Source organism: Ornithorhynchus anatinus, chromosome 12, assembly GCF_004115215.2.
Source record: "Ornithorhynchus anatinus isolate Pmale09 chromosome 12, mOrnAna1.pri.v4, whole genome shotgun sequence".
Classification (NCBI taxonomy): Eukaryota; Metazoa; Chordata; class Mammalia; order Monotremata; family Ornithorhynchidae; genus Ornithorhynchus; species Ornithorhynchus anatinus.
The window spans coordinates 29,012,585-29,028,104 of NC_041739.1; the positions used below are offsets into that span (position 1 = coordinate 29,012,585).

General features: G+C 46.3%; 1 protein-coding gene across 1 annotated transcript in view; it reads right to left on the reverse strand.

Moving 5' to 3' along the window:
- The window catches only part of NOCT (nocturnin), a 56,543-nt gene extending 44,001 nt beyond the window's left edge, over positions 1-12,542 (reverse strand). The window contains exons 1-3 of the mRNA XM_039913720.1: positions 12,448-12,542; positions 11,682-11,967; positions 1,698-1,876 (exon numbers count right to left, since the gene is read on the reverse strand). The gene's annotated coding sequence lies outside the window, so the exon portion shown is untranslated. The remainder of the gene's footprint in view (positions 1-1,697; positions 1,877-11,681; positions 11,968-12,447) is intronic.
- Positions 12,543-15,520: the final 2,978 nt, after the last annotated feature.

Genomic DNA, 15,520 nt, shown 5'->3' on the forward strand with positions numbered 1-15,520 from the left:
GGAGTTCGGGCATCAACTGTGTTAGGAGTACGATGTCTGCCTTTTACTATTCCCCAAAAATTTTCAGTATGTGGGATGGCTCACAACTGTGCCCTTGCTCTATCCACTAAGACACACAGCTTCCCTTCACCTTAAGACACTCCACCTCCTCTCTCTCCCCCTTACTTACCCACTCCTTTTTCCCACGACACCTCAGGTCGCCCTCCTCTCAAGCCTATCTACGTATGGGGCCTTGTCTGCATCTCTCTTGCTGCCAACCTCTTGCTCCCATCCTCCCGCCTGCCTCGAAATCCCTCTCACTTCAACTCCATCAGGCCACTGTTCTTAAACTCGAAGCCCTTCTGAAATCACATTTCCTCCAGAAGATCTTCCCTAATTCATTTCTAATTTCCTCAGGTCATATTTTCCCAACTAACTGCTCAACACTTTAGGTTTCACAAGCACCCATCTTTTCACACATGCTCCTATTTAAGCACTTATTCATCTGCATAGCCATTTTTTGAGTCTCTTTTTTCTTCTAACAATAAATTATTTTGCGTCTATTTCCTCTGTTAGATGTAAATTCTTTGAAGGCAAAGATTACATCTTCTACCACTACTGTACTCCCCTAAATGTTTAGTACAATGCTTTGCACACAGTAATAATAATACTCATAAGAACAAGCAGCAGCAGCTTGGCCTAGTGGATAGAGACAGCACGTGCTTGGGAGTCAGAAGGACATGGGTTCTAATCCCTGTTTCGCCACTTGTCTGCTGTGTGACCTTGGGCAAGTCAGTTGACTTTTCTGTGCCTCAGTTACCTCATTTATAAAATGGGGATAAAGACTGTGAGCCCATCTTAATCCCCATATGGGACATGGACTGTGTCCAACCTGATCAACTTGCATCTACCCCAGTGCTTAGTATAGTGCCTTGCATATAGTAAGCACTTAAATACCATTATTATTATTATTATTTTTATTATGGTATTTGTTAAGTGCTTACTATGTGCCAGGCACTGTACTAAGCAATGGGACAGATACAAGATAATCTGATCGGTCACAGTCCTTTATCTCACATCGGGCTCACGGTCTAAGTGGGAGGGAGAACAAGTATTGAATCCCCATTTTACACATGAGGAAACGGAGGCTCTTTCTGCTAAACCCCTCTACTTCCTGGTACACTCAAAGCATATTATTGATGCATTAGAATAAGAGAAAGGTATACAGAGCATCAGGGATGGCATTAAAATAGAAACCTTCCTGAATATACAGGCGACCTGGCCACCCAACCCAAACAGGCAAAGATCTACCTTTAGTTGGTGAAGTTAAACTGCAATAAAGATAACTCCCTTATTATTATAATAATTGCTATTATTATTATTATTGTACTTGTTAAGTGATTACTATGTGCCAAGCACTGTTCTAAGTGCTGGGATAGATACAAGTCAATTAGGTTGGACACAATTCACGTCTCACACTCTTAATCCCCATTTTACAGATGAGGTAACTGAAGCCCAGAGAATTGCCCAAGGGGACACAGCAGACAAATGGCAGAGCCAGAATTAGAAGCCAGGTCCTTCTGACTTCCAGACCCATGCTCTATCCACTAAGCCACGCTACCTAACCCAACTTCACCTTAACCCAAACTACACCTGAGCAAAGCGAGCAAGAATTTCCCCAGATGAAGAAAATTAGTGGCCTATGAGGTCATTCCTACCTGGGCTTCCTCTACTCCCAAATGCAATTCCAGCAGCAGGTTGGGTGAGTCCAGGGCACACTGGGTCACTCCTCCTGGTGTGATGGTGGAACTTTTCAATGGAATGTCTGCCATGAGACTGGCATTTGGATGACTGGAGTACTGTAATAACTTCCCTTCTGGTGAAAGCGGTATAAAGCCTGAAAGAGAACAGAAAACCACTGAAATGACAGGCCTCAAATTCAATTGTCTGGAAACTGGAAGGGGAAATTCTGATAGTAATACTCAGACCACTACACCAAATTACCTCTGTTTTGAGACCAAGATGTTCCAGGGACCAGGTATTTAGGCATTTTTTTTAAAAAAAGTATCCGTTAAACGCTTACTGGGTACCAGGCACTATATTAAGCACTGGAGAAGATACAAGCTAATCAGGTTGGACATAGTCTCTGTCCCTCATGGGGCTCACATTTTACAGATGAGGGAACTGAAGCCCAGAGAAGCGAAGCGCTTGCCCAAGGTCCCACAACAGACAAGTGGCAGAGTTAGGAGTAGAACCCAGGTCCTCTGACTCTTTATCATAGTCCATGCTGCTGGTCCTGTCAACCACTCCACAATCCTCTCCTCTTAGTGGATGACACTGCCCTAGCAGCAAGACAGTTTGGCAATCCACTCAGTTAGCAAAGTCTGGAGAAAAAGGGCAGAGCAGCCCGGCCCAAACAAATATCCACCAGTCACCAATCACCTGTAATGCTACCTAAAAGGACCAGGAATCAAAATCTGGTTCACAACAGTCAAGCATCTCTAGGAACCTGGAAGGTGATTGGTGATTGGGTCCCAAATTGAAGTGCCTGAATTGCTCAGTTGGCGAAAGGCATTAGTGAATAACTGCATTAAATCTGAATGCCTCCAATTTAGTAGCTTATGCAGTTATAAGGGTGCAGGGGCATAAACATGCCATACTTTACGGATCAGAGGGCAGAGATATACCAGAAGTGAATTCCTTTACTCCTGCGGAAAACATTCACAACAATAAAAGTGACAACTACTCTTTCTACTAGAGGCAGTTCTTAGATTTATGACGCAATTGGGTCCTGAAAACTACGTCAAATTGAGACGTAAGTAAGAATAGATTTTCCCACAGGAATAATGTGATAAATGGGAGCTTGCTTTTTGAACCAAGGTCGTATGCCCTATTTTTATCAAAATTACTCAGGAATGAGTACTCAGTCAATGATGGATGAATAATAAAGCTACATCCAATAAATGGGTTTCTATTGAGCCAGAGGGGGTCTGTGATAGGAATTTTTACTCTGTTGAGAAGCAGTGTCGTCTAGTGGAAAGAGCACGGGCTTGGGAGAGAGAGGAACTGGTTTCTAGTCCCAGCTCTGCCAAATGCTTGCTGTGTGACCTTGGGCAAGTTACTTAACTTCTCTGTGCCTCAGTTACCTCACCTGTTAAATGGGGATTAAATCATCTTTTAAAAACTTGTATCTACCCCAGCGCTTAGAACAGGGCTTGACAAATACTAAGCCCTCAATAAATCCCATTAAAAAAAAGTAGGATGATAGTGTACACACTCCCTTGGTGAGTTCTCCTGACGCTCTGCCTTTCCCATTCCACTTGCCCCCCGACCTCTGTAAATTTTCCTTCCCTTCCAATCCCCCGAGTCATGACTTTCAAATTTTTTCCACTTTTCCCTATGGTTCTCTTGCACTCCCCTCCCCCACCATCCAGGGTCCCCTTAAGACTCCCGAAGCTAGTTCCGTAAAAGAGGCTAATGCCGAGAGTTGAAATCAATGTGCTGCAAAGTCAAAAGGCAACAATCAGAAATGTGGTTTGTTTAAGTCAAGGACTGTCCATCTGACTTTATGTACTTTATAGTCCCTTTAAACTGTAAGCTTGGTATGGGCAGGGAACATGCCTACCAACTCCGTTACACTGTACTCTCCCAAGCGCTTAGTAGATTAGTAGAGTGCTCTGCACACAGTAAGTGTTCAATAAATATGACTGATTAATAACTTCTCTTTAAACACAATGGTGACAGGTGGCATCTAAAAGGGTCATTACTCACTCCAACTAGTCTCTAAAGTTCTACATTGTCACTATGCACTCCTGGAAGAGGAGGCTCAGAAAGAATGAGGAACCAAAATGGCTGGACAGGTCTTAGGCCTCACCATGGCACCTGTATTATTTCCCAGGGCTGAACACATAATCTTCCTACTATTACTGTGAAGGAACCTGGCTGCCGGACAGAGGAAGCTACTGTTTGGAGGAACTAGGGCTCAGGTCTCCAGCACCACCCTAAATAGCCGCCCAAGGTTTGGGGTTTTTTTTAATGTTGGTTCTTTATTTTTTAGGCACTTTTTATGTGCCAGGCACTGTACTTAGCGCTGGGGTAGATGAAAGTTAATCAGGTTGGACAGAGTCCATGTCCCACATGGGGCTCACAGTTTTAATCCCCATTTTACAGAGAAGCAGCATGTCTTAGTGGGTAGAGCAAGGGCCTGGGAGTCAGAAGTCTAATTCCGGCTCCACCACATGTCTGCCGTGTAAGCTTGGGAAAGTCACTTCGCTTCTCTGGGCTTCAGATACCTCATCTGTAAAATGTGAGTCCCATGTGGGACAGGGATTGGGTCTGACTTGATTAACTTGTACCTAATCCAGCACTTAAAACAGTGCTTGACACATAGTAAGCACTTAACAAGTACCATAACTATTAGATAAGGTCACTGAGGCACAGAGCAGTGAAGTAACTTGCCCAAGGTCACACAGTGGACAAGTGGCTGAGCTGGGATTAGAAAGCAGGTCTTTCTGACTCACTGCCCACCCCTGGAGCACGTCCTACCTCTAGCCTGGATCACCCTCCCTCCTCAAATCTGCCAAACAATCACTCTTGCTCCCTTCAAAGCCCTACTGAAGATGCACCTCCTCTAGGAGGCCTTCCCAGACTGAGCCCCCTTTTCCTCAGCTCCCCCTCCCTTCCGCGTTGCACCGACTCACTCCCTTTGCTCTTCCCCTCCCTCCCGGCCCCACAGCACTTAGGGATATATACATTTATACATAATTCTCTTTATTTATATTGATGCCTGTTTACTTGTTTTGATGTCTGCCTCCCTACCTCTAGACTGTAAGCCCGTTGTGGGCAGGGATGGTCTGTATTGTTGTATTGTATTTCCAAGTGCCTAGTACAGTACTCTGCACATAGTAAGCGCTCAATAAATACGATTGAATGAATGACTGAATGAAAGCCCATACTCTGTCCTCTAGACCACACTGCTGGTTCTCATCGGAAAATCCCTTGGGTCTCCAGGAGGGCACCGACTACCGGCCCCTCCAGCCTTGACACCCGAGGCACTACTGGAGGCTCCGGCTCCTTCTGACCAGAGGGCAAAAGCAAAATGCTGCTTATTGGCCACTCCACGGTATTGCTACTCACCGGTTCCGAATCTGCAGGACCCCCCTCCCAGCCGCAAGACCACGTAGGACCCCAGCAGACCCCATTCCAGGACTCTGGCAGGGGAATTCAGTCTTACGATCCAGCTGAAATACCAAGTGGGCAGGGGCGGTGAAGGTGGCTGGAAGACAAGAGCTTTATTTCTGTTTCAGGGAAAATGTGTTTAAAACAAGCTCGTTGTGGGCAGGAAATGTGTCTGTTCATTGTTATAGTGTACTCTCCTAAATGTTTAGTACAGAGCTTTGCACACAATAAGCGCTCAGTAAATACGATTGAATGACCGAACAAACGGGAAGCAGCATGGCCTAGTGGATAGAATCCAAGGCCTGGGAGTTAGAAGGACCTGGGTTCTAGGCCCAGCTCCGTCACACAAGCTTTGCTGTGTGTCCGTGGTCAAATCACTTCACTTCTCTGTGCCTTGGTTTCTCATCTGTAAAATGGGGATTGAGACTGTGAGCCCCGTGTTCTGGGCTTTTTTTTTTAACTACATCACTCTGCTTCTACCTATGCAGACCATTCGAAACTTGTCACGGTTTCTTTACCTCATTTGAGAAATCTATGGCACTTTGTGCCATGAAACTGGAGACGAAGCCAGTTGCATTGGAACAGTGAGGTTTGGAAATCAAAATTTTACAGTGCGAGAGTCTACACCTTCCCCTTTCTGCTTGGGCTTGACTTCTCCAGTTGCCATTCTACTCAGTGATTTCTAAGAACTGACTGATAGAGCAATTAGTTAGAAATGGGCTATTTGGAGAAGTTTTGGGAGTGAACAGCATATTTTCAATTACTTTCCAATTGGGGCATATTTTTCCTCACTGTTTTCAAGAGAGAGTCATTGTTTCTTTCAAAGACCACTTAAAAGAGAAGTAAAGATGGTGACAATCACCCCTCTGCTCAAACCTTAGAGCAGCCTTATTAAAAAAGCATATCTCCAAGAGGCCTCCCTCGACTAAGCCCTTATTTCTTCTCCCACTCCCTTTTGTGTCACCTTTGCACTTGGATTTGCACCCTTTATTCACCCATCTCTCAGCCCCACAGCACTTACCAACTCTGAGGTATTGTACTTTCCCAAGAGCTTAGTACAGTGCTCTGCACACAGTAAGTGCTCAATAAATATGGCTGATTGAAGATTTAAGACATGTGCAGCTACATTGAAAATCATGTCTCAACAAATCAATCGATTGTATTTATTGAGCGCTTACTGGGTGCACAGCACTGTACTAAGCACTTGGGAGAGTAATAATAATAATAATAAAAATGGTATTTTTTAAGCATTTTCTATGCACCAGACACTGTACTAATCGCTGGGGTGGATATAAGCAAATCGGGTTGGAAACAGTCCCTGTCTCAAGTGGGGCTCACAGTCTCAATCCCCATTTTACAGATGAGGTAACTGAGACACAGAGAAGTGAAGTGACTTGCCCAAGGTCACACAGCGGATAAGTGGAGGAGCTGGGATTAGAACCAATGATCTTCTGATTCTCAGGCCCAGAATCTAAGCCACTACGCCATAACAAACATATTCCTTGCCCACAATGAGTTTACAGCCTAGAGGGTGAGATAGACATTAATATAAATAAATAAATTATAGATATTTACATAAGTACTGTTGGGTTGTATGTGTTAGGGGTGGGGTGGGGGTGAATAAAGGGAGCAAGTCAAGGCAACGCAGATGGGAGGGGAGTAAAGTTGAATGAATAATAATCTCTCCCCTGTTGGTATAGCATACAGGTAGCAGGATTGATTATATTCGAATCTTATTTCTCTGTGGGCACAGACTAAAATTTTGAAAAGCCCCAAAAGTGCACAGCAAGTAACCATAACAAAAGTCCTGTCTATTTCATGAGAAGCAACATGGTCTAGTGGAAAGAGCAAAAGCCTGGGAGTCAGAGGACCTGGATTCAAATCCCGGCTCTGCCATTTACCTACTGTGTGACCTTGGGCAAGTCACTTCACTTCTCTGTGCCTCAGTTCCCTCATCTGCAAAATGGGGGTTCCAAACCCATTTTCCCCCCTACTTAGATTGTGAGCCCCATGTGGGACTTGATTATCTTGTATCTGCCCGAGTGCTCAGTATTGTGCTTGGCACATAGTAAGCACTTAACAAACATCACAATTATAATTCTTATTGACTTAATTTGCATTTTCATCAGGAAGAATTTCTGAGCCTTTCCGCTGAAATGCCAAGGTGAGAAAAACCAGTTCTGCTATAGTGCATGTATTCATCCCATGATTCAAATAGAACCCTATGGAAGCATTAGGCAATGTTTAGTCTCATAATCTGAGTCGGTTCTGGCATAACACAAGCCACAAGTTGACACAAGTAGATTCAGTAGGGGAAGTAGTTGTGTACGTTGCATATTGTGTCGGTCAAGGGGAGATGCCGCTACACTTCCCAGTCTCTGCCTCAGCCTCAATCAACAAATTTGTTAAGCGTTTACTCTATGCGGAGCAGCCTATTAAGCACTCGGGAGGGTACAATAATGCAATATAACAGAGTTGATAAACACATTCCCTGCCCACAACGAGTTTACATTCTAGAGGGGGAGACAGGCATTAACGCAAATAAATACAGATGTGCACATAAATGCTGGGGGGCTGAGGGAAGGGTGCATAAAGGGAGCAAATCAGGGAGATACAGAAGGGAGTGGGAGAAGAGGAAATGAGGGCTTAGTTAGGGAAGGCATCTTAGAAGAGATGTGCCTTAAATAAGGCTTTGAAGGGGGAGAGAGTAATTACCTATCAGATACGAAGAGGGAGGACGTTCCAGGCCACAGGCAGGACACGGGTGAGAGGTCAGCGGCGAGATAGACGAGATCAAAGTACAGTGAGTAGGCTGGCATTACAGAAGTGAAGTGTGTGGCTGGGCTGTAGTAGGAAAGCAGTGAGGTGAGGGAAGAGGGGGCAAGATGATTGAGTGTTTCAAAGCCGGTGGTAAGGAGTTTCTGTTTGATGCAGAGGTAGATGGGCAACCACTGGAGGATCTTGAGGAGTGGGGAAACATGGACTGAACATTTCTGTAGAAAAACGATCCGGGCAGCAGAGTGAAGAATGGACTGGAGTGGGGAGAGACAGGAGGCAGGGAGGTCGGCAAGGAGGCTGATTCAGTAATCAAGGAGGGAAAGGATAAGTGCATGGATTGATGTGGTAGCAGTTTGAATAGAGGGAATAGGGCGGATTTTAGTGATGTTCTGACGGTTGAATCGACAGGATTTAGTGATAGATTGAATACGGTGGTTGAAGAGAGAGCTCAGTCAAGGATAATATCAAGGATACTTTGAATTCAAATTACTATATTATCATTTTGCTCCTCATTGAAGCTTGTTGTGGGCAGGGCAGTCTACCGACTCTCTTATATTACCCTCTCCCAAGCGCTTAGTAAAGTGCTCTGCATACAATAAATGCTCAATCATATTTTTCAACCAATCTTATTTATTGAGCATTTACTGTGTGCAGAGCACTGTACTAAGCACTTGGGAGAGTGTAATATAACAGAGTTGGTAGACTGCCCTGACCACAACAAGCTTCAGTGGGGAGCATAACGATAACATAGTAATTTGAATCCCAAAATGGTCAGTCTGGTGGTGTTCTGGAACCGTCTTTCCCCTAACCTCTTAATTCCCTTTGATATCAAGGGTGACTCTGAATTTCTCATAACACAGGGTTCTATGTTATGGGCCAAGCGCTGTTCTAAGCACTGGGATTTAGCGAATACAAGCTAATCTGATTAGACTCAGTCCCTGTCCCACATGGGACTCAAACTCTTAAGTAGGAGGACTTGCCCAAGGTCACACAGCAGAAAAGTAGTGGAGCTGATATTAGAAGACAGGTCCTCTGAATCCCAGGCCCACGCTCTTTCCACTAGGCCACGCAGCTTTCTTTGTGCAGGGAGTTAGGGGAGAACTCCCTCTACAGTGAATGAATTTGTCAGTGGGCTGGCCTTTCTTTTTAGACTTTCACGGAAACAAAGAATATTTCTTTGCTTCTTGCTATTTCCCATTTCTTGTAGATAGGTGGGCCATTTAGCTAGGGCAGAAACAAATAACTGCATTTGCGTCCAACCCAACTTGCTTGTATCCACCCCAGGGCTTGGTACAGTGCTTGGCACATAGTAAGTACTTAACAAGCCCCACAATTATTATTTTCATTATTAAACTGATAGCAAGTGAAGTTGGTCTTTCATTATGTTGTTTTCATTCTATCATGGTCTTCATTATCAGTGGTGATCCCTAAACTATAGCATTTTCTTCCTTCTAATTTAAAACCTTTGAGAACAGCTGCCCAGCCACCATTTTCAGAAGATCCTGAGTGGCCACCCCTTTCATCATATAGTACTCTGAGATGAAGGTTACCTTATTTACTGCCCGAAGCTGATCATACCCTAGTCTTAACTTCTGTTTTGACCTTGACAATGCATCTTCATCCCACCTCCTCTCCAGTCCCAATTCAACCCCAACCCAAACACCTATCGCCCAATCCCTACACCCAACCTAATGCTAAAATCCACCCTTATCCCCCTTTCAACCAAATCCTAGTGCTAAATCCTGATCCCCTTCATCCCAACCCAATTACCCTTGGCACAACTGGTTGAGTGACTGGTGAAACAAATGCTCTGTTAAAAGCTAAACCTCAGCACCCATTTGAGTCTGAGACATATTCCCTTTGACATCCAGACTTTAAAAACTACTTGCTTTAAACAACTAGGCAGTGTTGGCATCAGGCCCCCTTCACTTGGGTCTGTCACAGTGGTGTTACACTTATAATTTAACAGGGCCCAGACACCCCAGTCAGGGGGACCTCTTGCAGGCCTTGCCCTGACTTTCCTCCTTCCAGTGGGCTTCTAGCCAGTTCATTCATTCACTCATTCATTCAATGGCATTTACTGAGCGCTTCCTGTGTGCCAAGCACTGTACTGAGCCCTTGGGAGAGTACAATACAACAATAAACAGATACACTACCTGCCCACAACGAGTTTATACTCAAGGCAACGTCCTTCCTACTATATAAAGTTTTCTGCGTCCCTTGGGCGGTACTTACTTTCCCTCCCGTTGTATCCTTTTGTGGTGCTTAGTACGGTGCTCTACACACAGTAAGATCTTAATATATACTGTTACTAGTAGAGGTTTAATCTCTGGATGGGCTTTGGGTGTTTAGCTCCTAACGTATCTGCTTACTAACCCCAAGTTTTACCTCTAGGCTGGTTTGCCAAACATTAATTAGTTGCGTTTGAGAGCCCAGGCCCAAATGGAATTCCTTTGAGATTCAGTTCGGTCACTAGATGGCAGCAAAAAGATCCCTGAGTAACACAAAATAATAATAATAATGTTGGGATTTGTTAAGTGCTTACTAGGGATTAGAACCCACATCCTTCTAACTCTCAGGCCCGGGCTTCATCCAGTAGATCATGCTGATTCCCACTGAGGGGTTTCCCATACACCTTTTATTCTGTGAGTTTTTGTCTTACGATAATGACAAATTCCAGGAACCAAACTGTGCAGTTTGACAAAGGAACGTTCTAAACCTACATACATAGTAAGCATGTACATAGATTTTGAAAAAATGTACCACATATATTTGGTCTTGTCTTGTCTTATGCCGTCGAGTCGTTTCTGACCCATAGCGACGCCTCGGACACATCTCACCCACGACGCCCCGCTCTCCATCTCCAATCGTTCTGGTAGTGGATCCACAGAATTTTCTTGGTAAAAATACAGAATTGGTTTACCTCTGCCTCCTTCCGTGCAGGAAAGAAGCAGCATGGCTCAGTGGAAAGAGCACAGGCTTGGGAGTCAGGGGTCATGGGTTCGAATCCCAGCTCTGCCACTTGTCAGCTGTGTGACTGTGGGCAAGTCACTTAACTTCTCTGTGCCTCTGTTTCCTCATCTGTAATAGGGGGATTAAAACTGTGAGCCCCACGTGGGACAACCTGATCATCCTGTATCTACCCCAGTGCTTAGAACAGGGCTCTGCACATAGTAGGCGCTTAACAAATACCAACATTATTATTATTATTAAACTTGAGTCTCCGCCCTCGACTCTCTCCCGTGCCGCTCTGCCCAGCACAGGTGAGTTTTGACTTGGAGCAGACTGTCTTCCACTCTCTAGCCACTGGCCAAGCTAGGAGTTGAATGGATAGGCCTCTGTTTGACTCTCCTTCCCGAATTGTACTTTCTAAGCACTTAGTACAGTGCTCTGCACAGAGTAAGCGCTCAATAAATACAATTGATTGATTGTCTCCGACCTGGTTTTAACATTTCTACTCCTTTGTCGTCTCTCTCCATGAAAAAGCAGCCAACCAGGTGTCAGATACCAAAGCCTTCAGGGTCTGCCCAGATCAAGCTCATATCTTCCAACTCTCTTATATTGTTCTCTTCCAAGCACTTAGTACAGTGCTCGGCGCACAGTAAGTGCTCAATAAATATGACTGATTTATTGATCAGCCTCCCTCCACCAACCCAACACCGATGTCCCAACTCTGAGAGAGCTCAGGCGGTCGTGGCTCTTTGAAATCTGGAGCAGGAGATAGCTCCCTTCCAAACAGCAATTACCTTTTGGATTTTAGTAGTGATGGATGATCTTATTGCGCTATTTAAACCAATCTTCGTTGTGGTTCACATTAGATTCTTGTCGTTCCGTGGGCCTGTCCTCCCTGATTTTAGGCGTCAGCTTCCTGGGGTTCGGTCGATTGAGTTGATTTTCTTGATTTAGAGCGAACACTTAATCCAGATTAGCAGCAACAATAACAGTAGCAACAAGGGAAAGCTTTTCTTCTTCACCCAGCTCTCGCTCAGCATCTTGGATCCGCAGGACTTTTCCCGGGGCTCCACCTAGGATCTAAAGCCACAATACAAAATGCAGGTTTCAAGAAGAAATTCTCACACAGAATTCAACTCCAGAAATATTATAATTCCAAATGCAGGTCTTGTTGAAGAACAACAGTGTTCTCCAACAGTTGATGGAGAGGCAGCGTAGCTTAGTGGCAAGAGCACGGGCTTGGGAGTCAGAGGACATGGGTTCTAATCCCGGCTCTGCCACTTGTCTGCCACGTAACCTTGGGCAAGCTGCTTAACATCTCTGTGCCTCAGTTACCTCATCTGTAAAATGGATATCAACATTATGAGCCCCACATGGGACAACCTGATTATCTTGATTACCAAGTACAGTGTTTGGCACATAGGAAGCACTTAAAAAATACCATAATTATTATTACTCCCTCAGGGAACACTGTAGATCCTTTTTATGCTGTAAATTTAAGGTTTTGTGTTTACAGGGCAACCTTTAGTTCTTCCCTGGAAGTCTACAGAGCGTTTCTACCTGTCTGGGCATCAGCAGGCTCCCTCTCAGGGTCAGGAACATCAAAAGATGCACTGTGATGTCATGATGTCATGACACCGTGATAAGCACTGTGACATCGTGAGAAGCAGCGTGGCTTTGTGGAAGGAGTCCGTGCTCGGGAGTCAGAGTCAGAGAATGTGGTTTCTAATCCCGTCTCCGCCGTTCGACTGTAGCGTGGCCTTGGGCAAATTATTTCACTTTTCTGCATCTCAGTTACCTCATCTGTAAAATGGGGATGAAGAATGTGAGCCCCAAGTGGGACAATCTGATTACCTTATATCTACGCCAGAGCTTAGAACAGTGTTTGGCACATAGTAAGTGCTTAACAAATTCCATCATCATCATTATATTATTGTGATGTCACCTCCCTGGTCAAGATGCAGACTTCTTCTTGCAAACCCGGAGTTAATGATAACAATAATAATATTGGTTACGAAGTGCCAATAATGGTATTTGGCACTTACTGTGTGCCAAGCATTGAGCGCTGGGGTCGATACAGGGTAATCAGGTTGGACTCAGTCCCTGTCCCCTTTGGGGTCACGGTCTTCATCCCCATTATCCAGATTTGATAGCTGAGGCCCAGAGAAGTGAAGCGACTTGCCCAGAGTCACAGAGCAGACAAGTGGCGGAGAGGGGATTAGAACCCAGGACCTCCTGACCACCAGGCCTGGTCTCTAGCCCCTGGGCCGACGGTTCTCACACCCCTAATGATGAAAGGGGCCCTTATCAACACAGCAGAGGGCTCTTCTCTCCTCTGTGGAAGTGAAAGACAGGCCATGGGGAGGCCGAACTCCATCTCGGATGCACCGACTCTGTAAATGCCTAGGGGCAAGAGTCCTGGGTTCTAATCCCGCCTCGCCCCCTTGGCTGCTGGGGAGCCGCGGATAAACGGTCTCGGACCGCGCCACGTGGCCCCGGCCCCGCCCTCGCACCACGTGACCACCCTGGCCACGCCCACATCACGTGTCCACGCCGCTCCTGGCCCCGCCCCTTCCCTCTGGCCCCGCCCCTTCCCTCTGGCCCCGCCCTCCCACCCACTGCGCAGGCGCATCCGCCCTCCTTTCCTTCCTTCCTTCCTTCCTTCCTTCCTTCCTTCCTTCCTTCCTTCCTTCCTTCCTTCCTTCCTTCCTTCCTTCCTTCCTTCCTTCCTTCCTTCCTTCCTTCCTTCCTTCCTTCCTTCCTTCCTTCCCTAGTATTTATTGAGCGCTTACTATGTGCAGAGCACTGTACTAAGCGCTTGGAAGGTACAAATCGGTAACAGATAGAGACAGTCCCTGCCCTCTGACGGGCTTACAGTCTAATCAGGGGAGACAGACAAAAAGCAATAGCAATAAATAGAATCAAGGGGATGAACATCTCATTAAAACAACAGCAACTAAATAGAATCAAGGTGATGTACATCTCACTAACAAAATATATAGGGTGATGAAAATGCATGCAGTTGAGCGGACGAGTACAGTGCTGAGGGGTGGGGGAGAGGAGGAGGACTTATTATTAAGTCACTTAATAATAATGTCGGTATTTGTTAAGCCTTACACTATGCAGAGCCATGTTCTAAGCGCTGGGGGAGATACAGGGTCATCAGATTGTCCCACGTGAGGCTCACAGTCTTCATCCCCATTTTCCAGATGAGGTCACTGAGGCCCAGAGAAGTGAAGTGACTTGCCCACAGTCACACAGCTGACAAATGGCAGAGCTGGGATTCGAACCCATGACCTCTGACTCCCAAGCCCGGGCTCTTGCCACTGAGCCACGCTGCTTCTCTGGGCCTCAGTGACCTCATCTGGAAAATGGGGATGAAGACTGTGAGCCTCACGTGGGACCACCTGATTACCCTGTATCTACCCCAGCACTTAAAACAGTGCTCTGCACATAGTAAGTGCTTACAAATACCAACATTATTATTATTATTATTCCCCTGGCCCTTCCCTTTCCCCCCCAGCCAGGTGTTCCGTCCACCCCTAGCCCTGCCCACACTCAGCTCGCAGTAGGTGCACCTGCCCCCCCCCCCCATCCTCATGCCCCCCTCTGCTGCCCTTGCAGCTCCCTCCTCACCCGCGATGCAAGCGACCCCTGCAACTCCGAAGTCTCGCTGTGTATTAATCATTCCTCCGATCGTGCTTACTGTGTGCAGAACAACGTACGAAGCGCTTGGGAGAGTACACTACAACGACAGACGCATTCCCTGCCCACAACAAGCTTACAGTCTAGAGGGGGAGAAAGACATTAATATGAATAAATAACCCCTACTCAGTCCTTTCTCTGTCCATCTCCCCCGCGAGTCGCTTTCTGATGCAGCCATAACAGTCCCCAGCCACTCCAGCCCCAGCTGTACGGTTAGCCAACAAGTCACTTGGGCAAGTTTGGTACGAGAGTTGGTAGACGCGATCCCTACGGTTGGGAGGCTACGACTGGAGACAAACCCTCTATTCAAGTGGGGATGTGGCTGTATGAGCCACCTTAAACTCTGGTTCTAGCAGATACATTTTCAAGACCCAGACAGTGCTAATTTCTGTGTTACCCCTCTAATTTCTCTCCAGAGTACCCTACTTTGCTTCCCACTGAGCATGACGTTCCAATAACCGAACCAAAGCCCCATTACGTATTGACCGCTTACTGTGTGCAGAACACTGTACTAAGCGCCGGGGTGGAGCCAAACAAATCAGGTTGGACACAGCCCCTGTCCCACATGGGGCTCACATTCTTAATCCCCATTTTACAGATGAGGTAACGGAGGTCCAGGGAATTGAAGTCTCTTGCCCAAGGTCACACAGACAAATAGTGGAGCCAGGATTAGGATCCAGGTCCTGCTGACTCCTAGGCCTGTACGCTGTCCACTCGGCCATGCTGCTTGGTTAGACCCCTTTCCCACCCACCCTCAGATGGAGGGGGAAGGCACACGGTACGAAGGTCCCGAGGCCTGTAGCTTGTATGTCCCGGTGCATGTGACTAGTGTTTCCCAGAGAACACGGCTAGCATATTTGGGAGCACTGAGTCAGGCCCCGGTGGCCTGCCGCAGAGCAGAAGGGTGGGAGATAATGTCCCAGCCCAG